Raw genomic sequence first — 11329 nt, forward strand, 5'->3', positions numbered from 1 at the left:
CGTTAAAGGGGAAGTTCACTCATTTTAACGTGGCCTTAATTTCACTCTTTCTGTGCTTGTAATTGATCCCCCAAAACTGTTTTAACATTTTAATATATTTTCTTATTTTTATTTTGAGCACGATTTTTTTATCGAATGCAGAGACATTCAGAATGTGATTCTGATGTAATATGAGTGTTTTGGAGCTTTTTCTAACATGCTTTAGACACCGTTTCATAATGCATTGTAGTCAATGGCAAGTGATGACTCAAAAAGTGACAACCAATTTTCTCTGACCAAACAAAAAATAAACAAAATACAATTTGGGGGATCAAACTACAAGCACAGAAACAGTGAAAATAAGTCCACGTGAAATGGGCGAACTTCCCCTTAAAAAACGGTCAATAATATTAGTAATTCATTCATTTATTAGTAATTCATTCATTCAATTATTCATTAATATATTAGTAATTTCATTGATTAATTCATTGTAGACTATAGACTGGCAGCACTATCCTGATACAGTACAAAAGCTGTATCCATAACAAAACATTAATTGTTGATTATAACTTGTGGATGAAATACTGAAACTATTTCCATTCTTCAACGCTTTGAGACAGCATTTCAATGTCGGAATTTTGACCTAGATAGTTTGTGTGTATGCATTGATATGTAGGCTACTTGTGCCTTTTACATTTTTTTATATAGTTCTGTCCTTGAGCTGTTCTTGTCTATTGATATTCTGTATTATGTCATTCTGTATTGTTTTATGTTTTGTGTGGACCCCAGGAAGAGTAGATGCTGCTTTTGCAACAGCTAATGGGGATCCTAATAAAATACCAAATAGATGTGAAGCTTTTCGAGAATGCTTTTTAAATGTGAAACATGTATTTTGATGGAAGGTCTAAGATGTTAAGTAACAATTTCCTCTCTTCCTTTTTGAATTTAATGCATGGAAAAGATCATGTGTAGCAACATTCAGGTAACCTTAATTATCAAGGTCAATGTTTTTTTTTTTTTAAGTAACTCAATTACTTTTACTCTGAGTAGCTTTTAATTTAGCTACTTTTGACTTTGACTTTGACTTTTAAATGTCAATTTTCTGCTACTTGAATAAAATGTAATTAAAGTAACAGAACTTCTACTTGAGTAGGATATTTCAGCACTCTTTCCACTTCTGACTTTGAGTGCTAAGAGCCTTGGCGTGACCCTGGACAACACCCTGTCATTCTCCGCTAACATCAAGGCGGTGACCCAATCCTGTAGGTTCATGCTCTACAACATTCGCAGAGTACGACCCTGCCTCATACAGGAAGCGCAGGTCCTAATCCAGGCACTTGTCATCTCCCGTCTGGATTACTGCAACTCGCTGTTGGCGGGGCTCCCTGCCTGTGCCATTAAACCCCTACAATTCATCCAGAACGCCGCAGCCTGTCTGGTGTTCAACCTTCCCAAGTTCTCTCACGTCACCCCGCTCCTCCGCACACTCCACTGGCTTCCAGTTGAAGCTCGCATCTGCTACAAGACCATGGTGCTTGCCTACGGAGCTGTGAGGGGAACGGCACCTCCGTACCTTCAGGCTCTGATCAGTCCGTACACCCAAAGAAGGGCACTGAGTTCATCCACCTGTGGCCTGCTCGCCTCCCTACCTCTGCGGAAGCACAGTTCCCGCTCAGCCCAGTCAAAACTGTTCGCTGCTCTGGTGGAACAAGCTCCCTCACGACGCCAGGACAGCGGAGTCAATCACCACCTTCCAGAGACACCTGAAACCCCACCTCTTTAAGGAATACCTGGGATAGGATTAAGTAATCCTTCTAACCCCCCCAAAAAATGTTTTTTTTAAAAGATATAGATGTACTATTGTAAAGTGGTTGTTCCACTGGATATCATAAGGTGAATGCACCAATTTGTAAGTCGCTCTGGATAAGAGCGTCTGCTAAATGACGTAAATGTAAATGTAAATGTAAAATAATTTCATGTTCTGTGAGTTCTATCTATTTACCATGCATGAACAGTTTCATTATGTCAAGATGGACAGTAGACCAATTCATGAAGATTACTAAAACGTATGCAGATGATAGAGAAGCTTTCAAGTGGGGTAATTTTTGTACTTTTTTCTTCAGTGGTCAACGCTTAAAGTATTTATTTTATGAATCGTTTTACTCACCTCCATTAAGTTTTTTTTGTTGTTGCATTAACTAGCTCTATGTAACATAAACACACAGTAATCATTGCAATCAAGACATTGATCTTGAAAGGGAATTTGTTTGGATAGAAAACAAATCAACCTTGAGTTTGGTCATAAAAACCACTAAAGTTAATCATTAGTGTTACACCAGCTTTCGCTTTGGCTCCCCCTCCTGTCCAGCTCAGGTGTTCGGAGTCGCTGGCCTTCAAGCTGCTGCCGAACCCAAAATACCCCTGACTGCAGTGTGCAATTCGGGGCCTGGCTCAATGTGGGCAGAGTCCCACGTTTGACCCCACCCACCTTTTTCTTGCCCATCTGAGGTTTGACAGTCACACACTGAGTACAAACACACACACGTTTGTGCAAGGCACACGTTGAATACAGACGTATTTCATTTTTGAAGATCTTAAGAAATATTATAGAGTGGTACCAGCAGATGTGTTGTAACACTTTTTGCTTTATGCTATATTTTGAGACAAGCTACTGATATTGTTGCAGTGAACATACTTAAGTAAGTCATGTACTGTTAAAATTGTGTTGATAAATGTTATAACTTTGTAATTATATTATTTAATTGAGCATATACACACACACAGTTGCTACCTGTCCTGATTTATACTGCTATTTACTTTCCTCATGAAAATGGAGACAGACTATACCATATAGACATACTGACAAGCTGAATGTGCTTTGTCCATTAAGTTATACCAGCTCCTGTAACGGGCGTCATATAAAGGGGACCAAGGCGCAGCGTGTTGAGTGCTCATCTTGAAGTTTAATGAAAAGTCGAACACTTTACAAAATAAACAAAATGACAGCCGACAGTTCTGTCAGGTACTTAAACGAAACAGAAAACAACCACCCACGAAAACAAAGGGAAAAACAGGCTGCCTAAGTATGGCTTCCAATCAGAGACAACGATAGACAGCTGCCTCTGATTAGAAACCATACCCGGCCAAAACATAGAAAAACAAAACATAGAATGCCCACCCACCTATCACACCCTGACCTAACTAAACAGAGAAAACACAGCTCTCCTAGGTCAGAGTGTGACAGTACCCCCCCCCCCCCCCCAAAGGTGCGGACTCCCGGCCGCAAACCTGAACCTATAGGGGAGGGTCCGGGTGGGCATCTATAATTGGCGGTGGCTCTGGTTCAGGGCGTAGCACCCCCACCGACCGCTGATCCCCCTGCTTCTGTGTGTCCGGAGGACCCAGACCGTGGATCATCGCCGGAGGCTTTGGGACGCCAACCGCCGCTGAAGACCCTGGGCTGCGGACCACCGCTGAAGACTCTGGGCTGCGGACCGCCGCTGAAGACTCTGGGCTGCGGACCGCCGCTGAAGACTCTGGGCTGCGGACCGCCGCTCAAGACTCTGGGCTGCGGATTGTCGCTGGAGGCTCCGGACTGAGGAGCGTCGCTGGAGGCTCCAGACTGAGGAGGGTCGCTGGAGGCTCCGGACTGAGGAGCGTCGCTGGAGGTTCCGGACTGAGAAGCGTCGCCGGAGGTTCCGGACTAGGGACCGTTGCTGCAGGCTCCATGCCACGGATCATCAATACAGGTTCCGTGCCATGGATCATCACTGGAGGCTTCGTGCCATGGATCATCTCTACAGGCTCCGGGCCATGGATTATCCCTACAGGCCTCTTGCCATGGATTATCCCTACAGGCTCCGGACCATGGATAATTTCTACAGGCTTCTTGCCATGGATTACCTCTGGAGGCTTCGTGCCATGGAACATCCCTACAGGCTCCGGGCCATGGATCATCACTAGAGGCTTCGTGCCATGGATCATCTCTACAGGCTTCGGACCATAGATTATCACTGGAGGCTTTACTCGTGGAGCTGGAACAGGTCTCACCGGACTGGAGAGACACACTGAGGACCGGGTGCTCAGAGCAGGCACCGGCCGTACTGGGCTATGGAGGCGCACTGGAGGGAGAGTGCGAGGAGCAGGCACAGGACGTACTGGGCTATGGAGGCGCACTGGAGGGCAGGAATGCTGAGCAGGCATACTCCTTGCTGGCTGAGTGCCAACCTTAGCACGACAATGGTGAGGAGCTTGCACCGAGCGCACCGGGCTGTGAGTGCGCATGGGCGACACAGTGCGCATCACCGCATAGCACGGTGCTTGTTCAGTCACTCGCTCTCCACGGTAAGCACGGGGAGTTGGCTCAGGTCTTAAACCCGCCTTAGCCAATCTACCTGTGTGCCCCCCCCACAATTTTTTTTTGCTGCTGCCTCTCGGGCTCCTGTTGCTTTCTTGCCCGTTCCTCCCAGTATCGCCGTTCCGCCCTCGCTGCCTCTATCTCCTCCTGCGGGTGGCGATACTCCCCCGGTCTTGTCCAAGGTCCTGCCCAATCCAAGATCTCTTCCCAGGTCCAGTCCTCTGATCCACACTGCTTGGTCTAATCTTGGTGGGTAGTTCTGTAACGGGCGTCAAATAAAGGGGACCAAGGCGCAGCGTGTTGAGTGCTCATCTTGAAGTTTAATGAAAAGTCGAACACTTTACAAAATAAACAAAATGACAGCCGACAGTTCTGTCAGGTACTTAAACGAAACAGAAAACAACTACCCACGAAAACAAAGGGAAAAACAGGCTGCCTAAGTGTGGCTTCCAATCAGAGACAACGATAGACAGTGGCCTCTGATTGGAAACCATACCCGGCTAAAACATAGAAAAACAAAACATAGAATGCCCCCCCACCTATCACACCCTGACCTAACTAAACAGAGAAAACACAGCTCTCCTAGGTCAGAGCGTGACAGCTCCAGTAAAGAGATCAGAGATTCGGGTGACTTCTACGTCATCTTTACTAAGCAACATAACACAATTGAAACAATTAACACAGCAGACAAAAACAAGATTTGACCACTCTTCAAAAATGGCTTCACTCCTGCTCCTCAAAAGAGACAAAGACAGTTATTCTCTTGTTGTCAACTGCCTCCACGTAGAACATCTCATAATATCTCTGTAACTGGAACATGAATGGTTCCTTGAGAATATTTTCCTCTTCATCCAGGCCATCATACAACCGTAGTTCTTTAAGCATCGCCAATCCAAAATTAAATCTAGAATCGTCTTCCTATTTCGCAACAAAGCATCCTTCACTCATGCTGCCAAACATACCCTTGTAAAACTGACTATCCTACAGATCCTTGACTTCGGCGATGTCATTTACAAAATAGCCTCCAACACTCTACTCAGCAAATTGGATGTAGTCTATCACAGTGCCACCCGTTTTGTCACCAAAGCCCCATATACTACCCACCACTGTGACCTGTATGCTCTCGTTGGCTGGCCCTCGCTTCATATTTGTCGCCAAACCCACTGGCTCCAGGTCATCTATAAGTCTTTGCTAGGTGAAGCCCCACGTTATCTCAGCTCACTGGTCACAATAGCAGCACCCACCCGTAGCACACGCTCCAGCAGGTATAATTTACTGGTCATCCCCAAAGCCAACTCCTCCTTTTTGCTCCTTTGCACCCCAGTATCTCTACTTGCACATTCATCTTCTGTACAACTATCACTCCCTTGTTGAATTGCTAAATTGTAATTATTTTACCACTATGGCCTATTTATTGCCTTACTTCCCTAATCTTACTACATTTGCACACACTGTATATAGACTTTTCTATTGTGTTATTGACGGTACGTTTGTTCATCCCATGTGTAACTCTGTGTTGTTTGTGTCGCACTGCTTTGCTTTATCTTGGCCAGGTCGCAGTTGTAAATGAGAACATGTTCTCAACTGGCCGATCTGGTTAAATAAAGGCAAAATAAAATAAAAATAAATAAATAAAAAATAAGGGTTGTAATGCGGTCTTCCCTGTCCATCCCAATTACACTAGGGAGGGAAACAGTGCCTTTAAATGTTTGGCGTACACACCACCTTGCTGCCTCTAGGGTGTCTCTTAGAAGAACATCTGCTTCCTTGAAGAAAAAGGAAGAATAAATATTAAGAGTAGTGCCTCATTGGGTGATCAAGACAAATTACACCCCACTTTCACAATACCACCATGCAAACAAAGCCACTATTACTAAAGAGGGTTTTCAGTGATATCTATAACTACTCAACAAGTCATCACAACTATTATATCTTGCCATGCATCAAGCCTTCAGCAATACACAGTAGACTACATACCCAGTTCACAGCTCCCAGTTCGCCGTGCATTTTGTTTTCAGTATCGTCTAGAAAGAAAACGGATTGTGGACATTAAGTAATGGAAGGCCCTTACTGTCTACTCAGACTCAGCATATGCTAGTGAGGTTTGGAGAGCAAGAGGGTTTACTAATAGGTCTGGCTTATGGCTACATATTTTGTCTGGCATGTCCTGTTTACCATCAACCATGATCTCTACTATTTGCCGATTGGCTCATGGTGTGAGCCATTCGTTAAAGGGGGATATTGTGGAGAAGATTGCGGCCCAATGGTTTTGCCCAAATTTGAATCAATACGTGAAACAGTTCATTTATCATTGCGCAACATGTTTATTATATAACATAGACAAGGGAACTCCACTGCAACCAGGGAAGTTCCCCACTCCAAAAGGACCTTTTGTCCACCTTGTTATGGATTTCATAGACATGATAGAGCGAAAAGAAAGAAAGAGATACTGCCTGGTGATAATTGACAGGTTCATCAGGTGGGTGGAAGCATTTCCCACCACCAACTGTGATGCGCGAACAGTTGCAAAATTGCTAGTCAGGGAAATTATAGCCAGGTTCGGAGTGCCTGAGGTTTTGTCTGCAGACAATGGGACCCATCTCATAGGGGATGTGATTGCCCAAGTGGCCAAAATGATGGGTGTTGACCAGAAGTTTGTGTCCATCTATCACCCGTGTGTCACGTCCTGACCATGGTAAGCTGTTATTTTCTATGGTAGAGTAGGTCAGGGCGTGACAGGGGGGTTTATTCTATGTGTTCTAGTTCTATGTTCTTAGGTTCTAGTTTTTGTATTTCTATGTTGGTTTGTTTGGAATGATCTCCAATTAGAGGCAGCTGGTCCTCGTTGTCTCTAATTGGTGATCATACTTAAGTAGGGGTTTTTCTTCCTGGGTTTTGTGGGTGATTATTTTTGAGTAGTGTTCATTTCTCCTCTGCATCACAGTTTGTTGTTTTGTCTATTCTGTTATTTGATGTATTGCATAGTTTCACAGAGTAAATAAAATGTGGAACTACACACACGCTGCACCTTGGTCCTCTCCTTTTAACAGCCGTGACAAAATCACCCACCACCAAAGAACCAAGCAGCGTAATCAGGAATGGACCTGGGAGGAGATTCTGGACAGGAAAGGACCCGGGAGTCAGGCTGGGGAGTATCGCCGCCCGAGGGAGGAGATTGAGGCAGCAAAAGCAGAGCGGCGTTATTATGAGGCACTATACCAACCACGAGGCAAGTGCGAGAGGCACCCCCAAAAAAATGTTTTGGGGGGGCACACAGGGAGTTTGGCAGAGTCGGGGTGGAGACCTGAGCCAACTCCCCGTGCTTACCATGGGGAGCGAGTGAAGAAGCAAGCACCGTGTTATGCGGTGATGCGCACTGTGTCGCCAGTGCGCATTCACAGCCCGGTGCAATCTGTGCCCGCGCCCCGCATTCGCTGTGCTAGGTTGAGCATTCAACCAGGAAGGGTGGTGCCAGCTCAGCTCTCCTGGTCTCCAGTTTGCCTTCTCGGTTCAGGATATCCTGCGCCAGCTCTGCGCACTGTGTCGCCACTGCGTGTTCACAGCCCAATTCGTCCTGTGCCGGGCGAAAGTAAGCATCCAGCCAGGACGGGTTGTGCCAGCTATACGCTCGAAACCTCCTGTGCGCCTCCACGGCCCAGTGTATCCTGTGCCTGCCCCACGCATCAGGCCTCCAGTGCGCCTGCCCAGTCCGCACTGGAGGCCTGATGCGTGGGGCAGGCACGTACCCGGCCTCCAGTAAGTCTATCCAGCCTGGTACGTCCTGTGCCTGGTCCTCGCACTCGCCCTGAGGTGCGTGTTACTAGTCTGGCGTCACCTGCATCAGGCCTCCAGAGTTTCCGGCGACAGTTCCCAGTCCAGAGTTTCCGGCGACAGTTCCCAGTCCAGAGTTTCCCGCTACAGTTCCCAGTCCAGAGCTTCCGGCGACAGTTCCCAGTCCAGAGCTTCCGGCGACAGTTCCCAGTCCAGAGCTTCCGGCGACAGTTCCCAGTCCAGAGCTTCCGGCGATGTCCTACAGTCCGGAACCTCCGGCGACGTTTTACAGCCCGGAACCTCCTGAGGCGGCCTGCAGCCCGGAACCTCCTGAGGCGGCCTGCAGCCCGGAACCTCCTGAGGCGGCCTGCAGCCCGGAACCTCCTGAGGCGGCCTGCAGCCCGGAACCTCTGGCGGCGGCCTGCAGCCCGGAACCTCCGGTGATGATCTATGGTCCAGTGGCACAGAAGCAGAGGGATCAGCGGGCGGAGCGGGGGTTACGCCCCGAACCAGAGCCGCCTCCTCTACTGGAGGATGCGCTGGATGATAAGGTTCTGGGTACTGCACCAAAGCCGCCATAGACACTGGTTACCCTCCCTACCCCTCCTTTTTTTTTTTTTTTTTTTTGTAGTTGCATTCGGAGTCTGCACCTTTGGGGGGGGTACTGTCACGTCCTGACCATGGTAAGCTGTTATTTTCTATGGTAGAGTAGGTCAGGGCGTGACAGGGGGGTTTATTCTATGTGTTCTAGTTCTATGTTCTTAGGTTCTAGTTTTTGTATTTCTATGTTGGTTTGTTTGGGATGATCTCCAATTAGAGGCAGCTGGTCCTCGTTGTCTCTAAATGGAGATCCTACTTAAGTAGGGGTTTTTCTTCCTGGGTTTTGTGGGTGATTATTTTTGAGTAGTGTTCATTTTTCCTTTGTTGTTTTGTCTATTCAGTTATTTGATGTATTGCATAGTTTCACAGAGTAAATAAAATGTGGAACTACACACACGCTGCACCTTGGTCCTCTCCTTTTGACAGCCGTGTCACCGTGGAGTAACGGGAATACAGAGAGGGCTAATTAAATGATCAAAGGGGGGCTTGCAAAAGCCTGCCATTCCACAAAAATGAGCTGAGTGGAATGTGTGCTCCTTGTCCTCATGAAAATCCGCAGCAGCCTTAACAAAGCTATTGGGTGTACACCTTATGAGATGTTAACAAGATGACCAATGAACACCCCAGGGGGGAGACCTATTACTGACCGACAGATAGAAATAACTGAGACACAGTGTGACCATCTTGAGTACATGAAGGAACTAACCTCTGTTGTAAGTTTTCTCCACTCTCACACTAGGAAAGCAAACAAGGTTCACCCAGGTGAAGACCCTGATGGGCTTCCCATAAATGTTGGAGACTGGGTGAAACTACGAGTCCATTAAAGAAAATGGAACCAGCCAAGATGGATGGGACCCTTCCAGGTGACCATGGCAACAAAAGAGGCTGAGATCCACCGATGAGGAGGGGCCAGAGGAGAAACAAGGAAGACCACAGCCAGAGGGCCGAGACCAAAGGACAGAAGAACCAACAGAGGGTTCAGCCACAGAACCTGAAGAGTCATCAGATGTCACCATCATACACACACACACTATGGTTGTGAAACAAGAAAATCACAACCATGGAAACACACATGCAAGGTATTTATTGCTCTCCAAATCCTACTCGTTTCCTTTGTGGACGGGGATTTGGAGAATAATAAATGGGTGAAAACAGTGACATACATAGGATTACAGGGGAAGGGGAACACATCTGGCACACAGGTAATGATTTTCCAGAAACCCACCTCCACAACCTCTCTGTGGGAACCCAAACAGTAGCAATTGGAAAGAATGATTTTGGATGTGGATTGTTCCACTTTATGCAAAGGAACAATACCAGGGTTCAACAAAGAAACAGCAATTATACTATTCTGATGTTGGTCACTAGGGGGAAGGAAGCAGCATGGGAAGGTGGATTATCCAATAAGACAACAGGTAATAGTTCAGATGCAGCTAAATAATTTAATGAGGGTGGGCCCATTGAAACTAAATGGCCAAGGTGAAAGAAGGTTCCTGGAGTACAACCAGGTAACATTTCCCAGCTGATTAAATGCATAGGACCTCCAAAAGTACAATGGCGGGAATATCTGACAGGTAGTAGATGTTGTGTTGACAGGATTAAAACCCACAATAACTCCCCCTGCTTGTATCTGCAACTCAGGGAATGTGGATGTAGGAAACCCCACTAATTGCCTGTCTTACACAGGCCTAAAAACAGATACCAGTAGTTTTGATGTGCTTGATGGGCAACAATTGATAACCAGGGTGAACATGTCCAACATAGGAGAAGGCATGGGGACACCTCCGGATCATCTCTGGATCTGTGGGTGTAAGGGCTACATTTCCCTCCCTCTGGGATGGAAAGGGTGTTGTTATCTGGGGAAAACTAAACTGACAACAGCAACATTACCTGCTTCTGTGCTGCTGAAGAGTTCTTTGCAAATTAGTTTCAGATCGAATGGCACAGCTAAAAGAGCAGAGGCTCAAAATAATGAGGCTTATGGACATGGTATGTAGAGATGTCTCAGGTAGAGATGGCAGCCCTAGTAATCTTTCCAGGTGCAGGAGTTGTAGTAATGGGTAAGTGGATTAACAATTTGACATACTCCATGCAGGCCCTTACTACTTTGACCGTACAGGATTTTACTCAGTTGTCACCAGATGTGCAGAATTTGAAGGCAGTAGTGACCAGACATGAAATGGCTCTTGATTGGAGGAAGAGGGTGGGCCCTTGGAATAGACAATGATGATTACTGTGTCATGCTGCTCCCTGACTCCTCTGATAATATGACAAACATCATTAGTAACCTGGTTAAATTAGGAGATACTCTGGGTAGAGCTAACAACACCATCTTTGAACAAATTGGAAACTGGTTCAATGGTGCATTTGCAAACGTGCTGGGTAAGGTAATGATGTTTCTGTCTGCCATGTTTGTTCTGCTTCTAGTACGGTTATTGTGTTTTGCTGTTGCTTTCTGTATAATAATGTGCTTGGCTAAAAAGACTGGTGAACATTTGGGGATCATGGTACTACAAACTCAGAATGTTGATTTGAGTCACTATGTTGTAAATGATTGGAATGACACAGGTCTTGATATTGTACCTGCTTATCTGGAAGATGACTGAGGGTGAGGGATATATT

The sequence above is a fragment of the Salmo salar genome, chromosome 27 (genome assembly GCF_965601325.2).
Source record: "Salmo salar chromosome 27, fSalSal1, whole genome shotgun sequence".
Taxonomy (NCBI): Eukaryota; Metazoa; Chordata; class Actinopteri; order Salmoniformes; family Salmonidae; genus Salmo; species Salmo salar.